The following is a 13513-nucleotide window of genomic DNA, read 5'->3' as shown; positions in this document are numbered from 1 at the left end:
ACAAACAAGTACAAAGCAGTTACATTCTAGGCAGTTTGGATGGGAGGACACTAGTAGGTGGAAGGAATCAGGAAAGGTTTCATGCAGAAGATGGTGCTTGAGCAGTCTTTTGAAAAAAAATTTTTTAATTCTTTAGTTAAACATCAAAAAAAGAGAGCATTTCTATACCACAGAAGAACCTCAAGGGAGGATTTTTTGTGAAGCCATGAATCTCCATTTTATCCTACATGCTTTTTTGGAGAAAAAAAAAAGAGTATATATTAGATTCTACATTTTACTATCCTGATTGTTTCCTTCTAAAGTGCCTTCTGTTCTCTTCTGTGCCTTTAAAAATATTAATTTCCCTCCCTTTTTTGGCATACTATAGCTAACCTCCCCCTACTCTAATTAAAAGCAGAGAGAGAACAAAAAAGAGAAGGGAGGGTGGTATAGAGCCTTTGTAACAAATAAACATGGTTAAAGAGTGAGTGCATTCCAGGAAAGTGGGATGGCCACAGAGATGGGAGATGGATTGTCATAAGTGAGCAATAGAGAGGAGGACAATTTGGCTGATTTGTAGGAGTGCAGAAGGGGTATATCCAATGGGAATGGAACAATAGGTTGCATCCAAGCTTTATAAAGCTTTTAAAAGTTTATTTCTAGAAGAAATAGAAAGCCAATGGAGGAATCCAGGAGGGGGAGTCACATAGATTACAGGCAATAGCAATGGCATCCTCAAGTCTAAGTCACACAATTAAGTATTGCTGACCAGTGGAGGGCAGTTGTAGGAAATAGGTTTACCCCAAAGACTAGATTAGATGAAATAAGAGATCAAATCAAGGGTTTATTAAAATCTGAAAAAGGAAAATTGGAAGAACCTGAGATTGCTCAGCTTTCAGAATACCACAACTCACTGCTCCAGCATCTCCACAAATACAAGAGAAAACATGGCACAGGCATAGTGTGCTTTAGATGTCACACAGACAAGGAAATCTAAGTTTTCACTTACTATATACTCCTGAACCCATGTTTAATGAAATGGATGACAAAAGTACTCCAATATCTCAAATACTATAATAGCAGAAGCCAACTTCAGAGAGCTTTTGAAGATCCATGAATAAGGCATTGGAAGATTATATCCATAACTGGAAATGGAAGATTATATTCAGCTAGTATGGGTGCAGTAAAAACGTTAGGTGTCATATTGCCCAACTAAAAACAACAAAAAAGAAACCTGCAGAATAGACACTGGGGACAAAGAAAAGGATGTCAGAAATTTTCAATTCCCTTAATCAACAATTGAAAGCAAAAGCCAAAAGATTAAGGAGATTTATGAGGTTCAAGTAGCTTAAGGAACAAAATAAACAAATATCAAGAAAAAACTTGACCATTGAGCTGCTCTTTACCTTCTTAGTCTTCTTACACATTCTTCCCTTCCACCTAGCCTATGTGGAAGGGACAGTGACACTGGCCTTCTTACTATTCCTTGCATAAGACACTCCATCTCCTGACTATGGGCATTCTGATGGCTGTCCCACATGCCTAGAATATTCTCCCTCCACCTCCTGGCTTCTCTGGCTTCTTTCAAGTCCCAGGTAAAATTTCACCTTTTATAGGAATCTTTCCTGATCCCCCTTAATTGTAGTGTCTTCTCTCTGTTCATTATTTTCAATTCATCCTGTATATAGCTTGTTCATATAGAGTTGTTTCACATGGAGTCTCCCCCATTAGACTGTGAGCTTCTTAAAAACAGGACCATTTTTCACCTTCCTTTGCATTCCTAACATTTAGCTCACATGGTGGTCAGAAGAAGTGCTACAAGGACACTCTCAAGGTCTCTCTGAATAACTTTGGAATTCATTGTGTGACATCAGAGATGCCAGCAAAGGACTACCCAGAATGGCACACTTACATCAAAGAAGGTGCTGCGTTCTATGAGCAAAGCAGAATTGAAGTACCTCAAAAGAAACACAATATGGGCAAATTTAGAGAATCCACTCCAAATGCTCACATAGACTATTTGTGGTAGAGCATTCTTAGCTCATATTGGTCTGATCAGCCATGGTCGGACACACTGTAACTTGACTTTAACATAGTGGTGTCATTTTGGTCCTCTTTAACAACAAAGGACAACAACCAAACAACTAACTTTTAGCTCAGTGTCTAGCACATAGTAGGCGCTTAATAAACATATGTTGACTTAACTTGTTGACTTAGCTAAACTACACTTATTTGAGGAGAAAAGTAACCAGAAGAGAGAAAACCATTGATGAAGAGTGGAAAATTTTGGGTCATCTAAATGGTTTCAAGAAGTCTGAGGCAAAAAAAAAAAAAAAGGATAAATTAGATCAGTCAGGACCTGAAAAATTTACACACTATTAACATAATGAAGAAGTTACAGTGAGGGAGGTGACTGAAGTCCTAGTTTCAACAAAACTAGGAAGCCATGGGGCTGGATCAGATCCATACTCATTGATTTATTTGCTTCATTGTAGTGAGCTTATTAGTATAAATGGAGGTCTGGTACATGCACAGAGCCCCATCAGTTTGACAACGGATGGAGCTTCTTCACTGGAGGGCACTAAGGAGCTGCTTTCAGGAGAATTGTGATGATGAGTGAGGGAAGTACCTTGGATAGACTGTTGAGCACACATAGACATTTGTCACTGGTTCTGATTCTGAGCACATGGTGGGGAGGAGCCCTTTCCAGTTGGCTGCAGAGTTGGAACTGCCTATGTCTTCTAAAGGACAGAATTAGCTTCCACTGTCTTTGTTTCATTCAATTACACCTTTGGTTAGGGAGTCCAGTGAGAGACACTACTGTCAGGCGAAAGATCTTAGGGCTTTCTCCCCATCTAAAGCCATATGGCCTTGAGAAATGGGCATCGGTCCTTGGCTTTTCTGGGTTATTGTTGTTGTTGTCATTTGTTTGTTTGTTCTTTCCTTTTCTAGGTGAAGAGAGTGGAGTGCTGACTGGGGAATAAGCCATAGGAATCTGGGGATTGGAATCCAGGCCTGCTTTTACAGCCAGAGCAAATTCAAAAAGGCTTCTTTCTCCCAGTCATGTGTTTAGCCAACTGGATGCAGTTACAGAATGTCTACATGTGTTTCACAGTCTCTCCAAGGCATTTCCCTTATAATACATCATGATCGTCTCAAAGGAAGCTACCTAGCATCCTCCACATGGAGAGGCTGCATCAGCTGAGAAAGCTAATGAGGTCTGCACAGACTCTCCTATTATACTTGTAAGAAATAGTATATTGGCTGTGGAGCAAAAGGGCTGTGCCAGAAAATCTCAGAGGTGTAAAGAGCAACTTATTATTGATTAAGTAATTGTTGAACAAACTACTCAAAAACACCATCACATTTACACTGCTTTTATTATCACAAAGACTTCAGCTCAGTCTTATACTCATGACTTGTTCCCGTACACAAATATATACAATAGACTCAAATATAGAGAGAACACTATAGTATTTGATGTCCATGAGGAAAACTGTTCTCTATTTAAAATACCCAATCAACACTATAATATTAAGAACAATTGATATGAAATGAGGCATTTTTCAGGAAGATTAAGTCTATTATGATGTGCCTAACCTTTAACTCCATTATCATCTCCCTTAAATAGACCAAAGTATGATGTCCAAGTTAAAAAAGAGTTGAATCAAAACATCCTTTTCATCACTTAATATACATGGATGACACCAAGGTATGTGACTCCATTAAAAATGCCTCAAATAACTGCTTCATATTGTGGAATCTTTCTCCAATGATACAAAAATGTCATTTGGAACAATAAATATAAAATTCTTAACCTATGACAGGGAAACATTGAGGCTGAGGGCTTTAAGCTGGAATCTGGAGGCCCCAAAGAACCCATGAGTGAAGGTAATACCTACAAACAGATGTCCTCCAGGCATGATATATTGAAAGGAGAAAGCTGTAGAGGAATATATTGAGATGCGCTGGTACCCTGAAACCAAAGCTGAATGGGTAGCAATGAATAACTATACATGAAAAGTCTTATTGTGCACTTTTGGAACTGTAAAATGGATGATAACAGATTTGGAAACTATCTTTTAAAAACTTATTTAAAATTTACTGAACATAAGGCCCATCACCCTAAGGTAATTATAGAAGGAAGGACACTTCCTCTTCAAAAAGAAGGAAGATTGATAAAAATTCTTAGGGCAAGTGAAAAGCCAATCAAAAATCTAATGAATACTTTTAGAACAAGCGGATATCACTTTACCAAGTAATAGTAAAGGTTGGTTACAGGTATATACTGCTGGATTTATCAAAGTGCTTTATCTCGGAGAGAAAATGATGAAATAACGAAGAAGGAATCAAAAGGCCCTACATGGGGCAACATCTGTGTGAACTCAGTCAAAAATCCATCAACAAAGAAGCCTCAAAGTGAATGATGGAGTCATGAGAATTTGTTTGTGGAAGTGGTAGGGTTTATTATGGCAACCTAATTTTGGATGTTCCCCAAGACTGTCTCCTGGGCTCTCTTCTTGTCTGTCTCTACAGTCTTCTACTTAGTGACCTTATTGGCTCCAATGGGTTTATTTATCATCTTGAATGTGATGGAATACTACTGGGCTGTAAGAAATGATGGAGTAGATGGTTTCAGAAAACTTGGGAAGAGTTGGATGAACTGATGTAAAGTCAACAGAACCAGGAGAACAATTTATACAATAACAATAACATTGTTAAAATAATCAACTTGGAAAGACTTAGTAGTTGATCAATAACAATTGGCAAGTCACAAAAGATTCATGATGAAACATGCCATCCACCTCCAGATAAAGAGCTGATGGAGTCAGTGTGCAGATTGAAGCATATTGTCTTCTTTTTCTTGGGGTGGTGGGGGGTGGGTGAATATGGCTAATATGGGGATTTGTTTTACATGACTATACATTTTTTTTAGGCAATTGGGGTTAAGTGACTTGCCCAGAGTCACACAGCTAGTAAATGTCAAGTGTTTGGTCTGAGGCTGGATTTGAACTCAGGTCCTCCTGACTTCAGAGCCAGTGCTCTATCTACTGTGCCACCTAGCTGCCCCCTTGACCATACATTTTTGTGATGGGTTTGTTTGCCTTGCTTTCTCAATGGGTGAGGGAGCAGGAAGGTGGACAGAGAGAATTCAGAACAGAAAACAAAATAAAATTGAACCTAAGAAAAGAAAGACTGAAGGGGATCTTTCCAGAGAAATCCAAGAAGGCTTTTATGAACTGATACAGAGTGAAGTAAGTAGAATCAGGAGGAAAATGTATATAAAACAACAATAATGCAAAGACAAACAACTTTGAAAGACCTGGGAACTCTGATAAAGGAAAGGATTAGATACCTTATATTTTCTTTTATTTCTTAATCTTTTGGTTTCGTTCTAATATTTCTATCTCATAAGGTCACTGAATTCTATTTGCTCCGTTCTAATTTTTAGCAAGTCAGTTACTTGGGTAAAGTTTTCTATATGCTGTTATAAGCTATTATTTTTATTCCAATTCTTTCTTTCAGAACTCTTATTTCAATTATTATTTCTTTTTTTTATGTCTTACTTCATTTTTTTCCCCAGATACTCTCATAGTCCTTATGGCCAAGAAATTTTTTTCCTTTGAAGCTTTGTTAGTAGTAGTAGTAGATACCTCTTGGGTATCTCCTGACTCAGTATTTTTTCAAAGTTTTTGATATCATCCTCTGATTAGTCCTATCCCCAAACTCAGTCCCAGGTTTAAGATTTTGTGTCAGGACCAGATTTTTCCTCCCATCCCACTTTTAAATGCGGTAGTAGGGCTTGTCCTTGGCCTTGGACTCAATTTTCTGTGCTCCCAACACTGGTTCCCCTAGTGTGTCTATGCTCAGAGAGCTGGAAAACTTTATTTCCTCCTGGATTGTTTAGATTCAGAGTGTAGCAGTCTTCAGATTCTTCATATCACCTCATTTTAGAGTGTGGTAGATTTCCAATCCCCCTGGAACATCCTGGCTGGAGCATTGCCTACTCGAGGCCCTGCATCCAAAGTCAGAGGAGCCAGAGTGCTTTGGGTTTCCAACCACCCAAGACTGTCCCTGTCTCAGCACTTCAAATTTTCTGTCTCCCAGGAACAGAGTGAAACAGATTTCAGGTGGCCTTGGAGTATCTCTAGTCAGAGCATTGGTAGGTTTGTGGCTTGTTCATCTGTAATTATGTAGGCTTCCTGCTGGAGAAGTCCAGCAGGCTGAATTTTTGTGCAGTCCAGGACTGATTGAGGGAGTTTACAATTGTTTCTCTTTGAATTTCTTAAGAATTCAGTTGATTTGCATAAAAACAGGAAAAGGACCCACATGTACAAAAATATTTATAGCAGTTCTTTTTGTGGTGGCAAAGAATTGGAAATTGAGGGGATGTCTATCAATTGGGGAATGGCTGAACAAGTTGTGGTATATGAATGTAATGGAGTACTATTGTGCTATAAAAAATGATGAGCAGGCAGACTTTGGAAAAACCTGGAAAGACTTATGTGAACTGATGCTGAGTGAAATGAATAGAACCAGGAGAACACTATACACAGTAACAGCTACTTTGTGTGATGACTTACTTTGATAGACTTAGCCCTTCTCAGCAATGCAAGGATCTAAGATATCTCCAAAGGCCTCATGATGGAAAATGTTATCCACATCCAAAGAAAGAACTATGGCTTCTGAATGCAGATGGAAGCATAATATTTGATCTCTTTTGCTTTTGTTGTTTTGTTGTATTGCTTCATTCTCATGGTTCCTCTCATCAGTTCTAATTCTTCTTTACATCATGACTAATGGGAAATATGCTTAATATGAATGTATAAGTAGATTGTATGCCGTCTTAGGGAGGGGGGAGGAGAAAGAGGTGGAGAAAATTTAAAACTCAAAATCTCATGGAAATAAAGGTTGAATGTTGGAAACTAAAAATAAATTAATTAATTATTTTGAAAAGAGCTATTTGATCTGGTGCCTTTAAAAAAAACTTTTTTGCTGGAGTAAACATAGAAGAATTAGGATCCTATATGACCTTTTACATGACCATCTTACCCAAAAGAATAAAAATGATGCTTTGAATAGATTTCCCCATATAAAATACTCATAATCTCTATGTTATATGGAATGGAAAGCTATCAAAATATAGAAACCTAGCAGAATTTGAAATCATTTGGAATGAAGTGCATAGCATTCCTATCATCCTCTTTCCTACTGGAGTTATATCAAGGATGCTTTCAGTAAGCCTGCAGAAAATGAGCTTACATCCTAATGCTTTTATTCAACTGTGCTAAAGTCTGTAGAATATTAAATAGAATAATAGCAGGATAGTTACTTGTCCCAGGACCATTTCTATCTACACCCCATCAAAAACAATGACAAGAACCAGATGATGACAGAGATAATAATGATGATGTAGAGATAATGCTTGTTGTTGTTTGGTTGTTTCAGTCAAGTCTGACTTTTTGTGACCCCATTTAGGGTTTTCTTGGTAAAGATACCAGAGTGGTTTACCATTTCCTTCTCCACCTCATTTTACAGATGAGAAATTGAGGCAAACAAGGTTAAGTGACTTGCCCGGGGTCACACAGCTAGTAAGTGTCTGAGGCAACTCAGTAAGAGGAGTCTTCCTGACTCCAGGTCTGGCACTCTGTCCACTGTGCCACCTACTCCCTAGCTTACTGGGTAGAAAGGATAAAATGAATCTAAGTGGGCTTTATAAACTAAAGAGCTATATACATTTCAGCTCTTTACATTATTATTGTGATATATATACATAGAATCCATATTAAATAATACATGTTAAATAATAATTATATATAATTATAATGTATATTATAATATATAATTATATAATTGTATAATTAATATATATTTAATAATTATATAATTAATTATAATGTAAATTATAATATATAATATATAATAATAAATATAATGACTATATATTATTATTTAATTATATAGTCACACATATCTCTATGTATACCTGTACCTATATATGCACGTATGTCTGGATCTGTGATTTCATTGGTGGGCAAACTCCTTCCAATGCAGCTCAATAACTTATCTGTAACTTACGATTTTAAGGTGTTACCTAGGTCACTGAGTAAGGATTAAGAGTTTTGCGCAGGGTCACACAGCCAATATGTCACAGATAAAGCTTGAACCCAGGTGTTCCTGATTCTAAGGTCAACTTTCTATTCCCCATGCTACCTTATTGTATATATCACCATCATCACTGTTATTATTATTACCACTTCTTAGCCATGTGACCAGATCACTTCATCTCTCTGAGACTAATTTTCCCCATCCTCTGTGTTGATAGACAAAGAAATCCCAGAAAACACACACCAGACATTTTGGACAGAAACCCTGGCACACCCTTTGTGTGTAGGGGGCTGGGATAAGTTTGATGAGTGTTCTGGGAAGAAGAGGGAGAGTCATGGAGTCCAATAGGAACAGATCTCTACTCCATCTTGAGGGAGACAAACATGGGAGGACTTACTTCTTCCTCAGCACTTGCACCCAGAAACACTATGAAAACCTTGGGTGGCTATAAGAGGTGGCACCCAATGCTTCAAGGGAGATGAAGAATTTCTGAGGGGCTGTCTCTTCCAAACTGGGGTCCAAGCAAAGGCAACTAATTCCTATGGTCACCTATAGTTCTCATAGCCTTTAGGTAATTAATTCATGTGCAAGTGCTGGGGAAGTCATAGGCCACCCCCACCCCCCATATTTCTGTCTCTTAAGATGGAGAGCATGTACTCTCCTCTTGAATTCTCTCTCTCTCTCTCTCTCTCTCTCTCTCTCTCTCTCTCTCTCTCTCTCTCCTTCTCTTCCTCTCTCAATTTCATTGAATCTGTGAACCAGTCCTAATCACCTACACTCGCAGCTTCCCAGAGTTTCTCTCCAACATCTGATGTCATGTATTTTGGGACTGCTGTGCCTCACAATCTAGGGATTTCATTCAAAATGTGCATGACAATTATTGCCCTGCCTACTTCATTCATGGAGCTGATGTGAGGAAAACACTTTGTAAGCTATGAAGTGCTCTATAAATGAGAACTGAGAATACACAATACATATAGAGCTGGACTCACCTTCAGTGAGCATTTTTGAGTCCAAGCCCCTCATTTTACAGAGGAGGAAACTAAAATAGGTGGTGACTTCCCAGGGTTTAAGGTAATTAGTAATAGTTATTAAGATAATTAATTAATAACAGAGCCAGTATTTAAATCTAGTCTCCTGATGCCAAAGTGAGGGCTATTTCTAGCACAATCCTTTGCTTTTATTTGTATACATGCAGTGTGCTAAAGACTGATCTCCCTTAGAAAATATAGACTTGTATTGGCATCCTGGCACTGCTACTTTCTAGCTAAGTGATATTGGACAAATGGCTTTTCTGGTCTTTTGCTCAGTCTCCCTTTCTATATCTAGAAGTGACTGCATAGGATGATGTCTGCAGACCCTTCCAACTCTAAATCCTATGATTCTTGACCCTATGTTACTGACCCATTTCTCTGGGAGAGCTTTCCTTTGGTTTCAAACCTGCTTCAAAATAAGAACAATAGCTCATACAATTCTTGGATTTCAGTAAAGAAAAGAGGAAGGAGGACTTTTGTCAAATAGGCCACTCAGTGTTTGTAACTTTAGAGTGGGTTTATGCTAGCATTTCAATATCCTTTGTCTTCACAGCAACACGGAAAAAGCTCCAATCTGTTGAAACCCGAGAACCCGGGGGGGGTGGGGTGGTGAACAGAATGGAAGAGTCACAATTGTAAGCTATAGTAATAGCAGCACTGACTGAAATTTTTTTCTTTTTCTTTTTTTTTTAACCATCATAAATAAGAAGGATTAGACTTGTTCTGCAAATATCTAGAGGGGAAAACTAGAGCCATGGGGTGGAAGTTACAAGGAGACAAATTTCAGTCTAAGGAAGAACTTTGTAAGAATTGGACAAAATAATATAGCAACTCACATTTCTATAGCATTTTAAGGTTTACAAAGCACTTTCTTCATGATGACTCTATGAGGCAGGTAGGGCAAGTATTATGATCATCCCCATTTTGTAGAGGAGGTAACTGAATCTTGAAGGTAGAAAATGATTTGCCCAAGTTCATGCCAAATAAATAGATAGTAGAGCAGGGATGGGAAGCCAAGGATCCTAACTCCAAGTCAAAGACCTTCACATCAGTGGTGTCATTGTTGTTCCTGTTTGTCCTTCGTTCTTGAAGAGGACCACAACATTAGGAAGGTGAAGCCAAGACTTGCGAGTGAACTGGATTTAAGTGAGGGAGGACTGTGCAAGGTCTCCAGCCTCATTTTCTCCTCTGCAGTCATCTGGGTCCAGAGGCAAGATACAAATCGGGATGACTAGAGGTGGCCCGGGTTGTATTGGGAGACCTTGGCCTTTTTAAGCTCAGGTCTTCAACAAGTCTCAGTTTGACTGAGGAAACACTCATTCAGTGATTAAGGCTGGTTAAGAAATGAGGCAAAGAATGGCCCTTTTTATCTAATTAAAAAAAAATCAATATGGGAGGGGAAGACCCTCAGAATTTCTGGCCAAAACAGAAACAATTACCAATTCATCAATGGTGTCAAACTCCCACTAAATCATACATAAGGCTGCCCATTGGCTGCAAATTAACCTAGAAAACCACATGTTAATATTTTTTATGTTCTATTATATTTTTATTTACTTTGTTAATTAGTAATAATAATAATAGCTAACATTTATATAACACTTTGTCTGTGCCAGGCACTGGGCTAAGCACTTTGCCATTATTATCTCATTTCATCCTCATAACAACAATGGGAAGTAAGTGCTCTTATTATCCCCATTTTACAGATGAGAAAATGGAAGCAAACAAACATTATGTGATTTGCCCAGGGTCACATAGCTAGGAAGTGTCTGAGGCTAAATTTAAACTCAGATTCAAGTTATAAGGCTGTATTTGAACTCAGATCTTTCTAACTCCAGGTCCAGCACACTATCCACTGCACCACCTACCTGCTCCTAAATATTCCCAATTCTATTTTAATCTGGCTCCTAACTCACTAGGGTGTATTGCTGGCCTCAGGGCAGTTTTATCACCTCTCAGGCAGTAAATGCTAATGAAAGGACTCAAACCCAAGACTTCTGATGCTTGAGGTTAGTGAGTTGCCCCCCACAGCAATTCAAACTGAGTCAGGACTGTCATTTCTCAGAATGACATAGAGGGGATTCATGGATCCAGTGGAGAGACTTGGGCTTGAACGCTATGAGAACCATTTCCCAGCCTAAGGTTCTGATTCTATGACAGGGTTCTCATTTTTTTCCATGTCACAGGCTGCTTTACCAAGAATGGTGGCAGAAACTTCCATTTGAAGCTCAAGCTGGTAGATTTGTTATAAGAGAAAAGGGGTAAGAGCCCGGGGGGGGGGGAAAGCAAACCATCTGATAATGAGATGAAGATTTTTAAAGAATCAGGGAGCAAGAAAGGTTTTTACCACTTCAAAGTTTTTCTCTTGGGAGAGCCCATGGTCAATACGAAACTACACTGTGAGAGACAGCCCTCTCTGCCAAAGGCCTCATCTCCCCCCACACAGAATCCCCTGGCCTCTGAGGAGGCAGTTTTTCTAACATAAAACAGCTCCCTTTAGGCCAAAATCTTTCCTTCTTGTCTGATCCCAGGGAAGTGATGCTGGGAACATCAGGGGAGATTCTCTTGGATTGTTGTTGAAAGGCCTAAATTCAAATGTAAAGTGGAGGGAGCAGGCCAGAGAGAGAAGGCACAATCCAAAAGCTTTGATTGGCTTTTTTTTTTAAACAAGATACTTTTAAACTCAATCCAAACTGGCTAAATGTATATTTGGAAGCAAAATCAAATTACAGGCATTGAGCTGAAGAATTTCATGCATGTAAGAAATGGGACACTGGGTTTCTAACCAGTGGTATTTAACTGGCATGGCTGGTATTTTCTCCCAGAGGCCCGTTGCTTCTTAGCGTAAAGGCCTTTATTTTGGTTTTGTTTTTTAAAATTTCAATAACCTTATTACTACACTAAGAACAGAATAAATCCCTTTCTATAACCCCATACATGTTTTTAAGGGATAGGACGCAATCTGCCTTTCCTTGTTCTATGCCTTCATAAAACACTCCCACTTCTTGATTCCTGTTCACCCCAAGGCAATATTTTGGAAGTCACTTAAGTATTTATTCCTTTGTAAAATGAGGATGATAATTTCTTTTTTGGACTGTACTTGTGATTTCTTTGGTATAAGAACTCCCAATGTGGAAGTTCCTTCCATCAATTGGCAACTCCTCAATCGATCAGCAAGTATTTATTAGTCACCTACTGTATGTCAGGCACTGTCCCAGGTGCTGGGGACACAAATACAGTGACTTGTCCATGGTCATACAGCTAATAAGTATCAGAGGCAAGACTTGAGCCCAAGTCTAGTCAAACACCAGTGCTGGTTCTCTATCCATTATGCCATATGACCTCAATTTGGGGAGTTTAAAGGAGAGGAAGGGGAGAACAATACTGGATACAGTGTTAGATTCTAAGATAGGAAGACCTGGGCTTAAATACTGCTTCAGATGCTTATCACCTATGCATCTCTGCATCTCTAAGTCAAAGTTTCCTTCTCTGTAAAACAAGGCTAATAATAGAAACATCTATTTTCTTAGCTTAGAAGGGAGGTAGCAGGGCATGAAGAGAAGAGGGTTGTGTTTGTAGACAGGAGGAAGTGTTGATTTTCTATAATTTCCACTCAGCGGTGCTCTGGAGCTAAGTCATCCTTCTTTTTAAAAATCTTATTTTGAGTGATATCTTTTGTTTTTACATTGTTTTTATTCCCAAATATATCCATCTACGGCTACCCATGTAGCCATTCCTTATAACAAAGATTTGAAAAAAACAAGGAAAAAAAAGCAATTCAGAAAAACAATCAAAACATCAATCATGCCTGGCAATATGTGAAATATTCCCCATCCATAGTCTCCCACCTCACCAAAGAGGGGAAGAAGTAGGTGTATTTTCTCAACTTTTCTCTAGAACCAAGCTTGATCATCATAATAGCACGATGTTCAATTTTCATTATTTTTGGGTTTTTTTTCCATTTTCATTATTATAGTCATTGTATATGTATTTTTATTTATTAGACTTCATTTTACATTGGTTCATTTAAGTCTTCTCACTCTACTCTGAATGTTCTATGCACCATTTCTTATGGCATAATAATATTCCATTACCTTGATGTACCACAATTTGTTTAATCACTCCTCAGTTGATGGGTAACTCTTGCCCCCAGTTCTTTGCTATCACAAAAAAGTACTTTTATGAATATTTCAGTGTATATGAGACCTTTGGTTTTGTCTTTAACATCCTTGAAGTTTATGTTTGCCAGTAGGATCTCTGAGTTATGGTTCGTATGACCCATGGTATGGATATTCTAATTGCTTTTTTTCAATAATTTCAAATGATTTTCTAGACTGGCTGGATCAACACATAGCTCCATCAACAGTAAATTAGTAGCCCTGACTTTACAA

Source organism: Vombatus ursinus, unplaced genomic scaffold (genome assembly GCF_900497805.2).
Source record: "Vombatus ursinus unplaced genomic scaffold, bare-nosed wombat genome assembly UNPS02014793.1, whole genome shotgun sequence".
NCBI lineage: Eukaryota > Metazoa > Chordata > Mammalia > Diprotodontia > Vombatidae > Vombatus > Vombatus ursinus.
The sequence above is the reverse complement of the archived record's forward strand: the minus strand, read 5'-3'. Positions refer to the sequence as shown.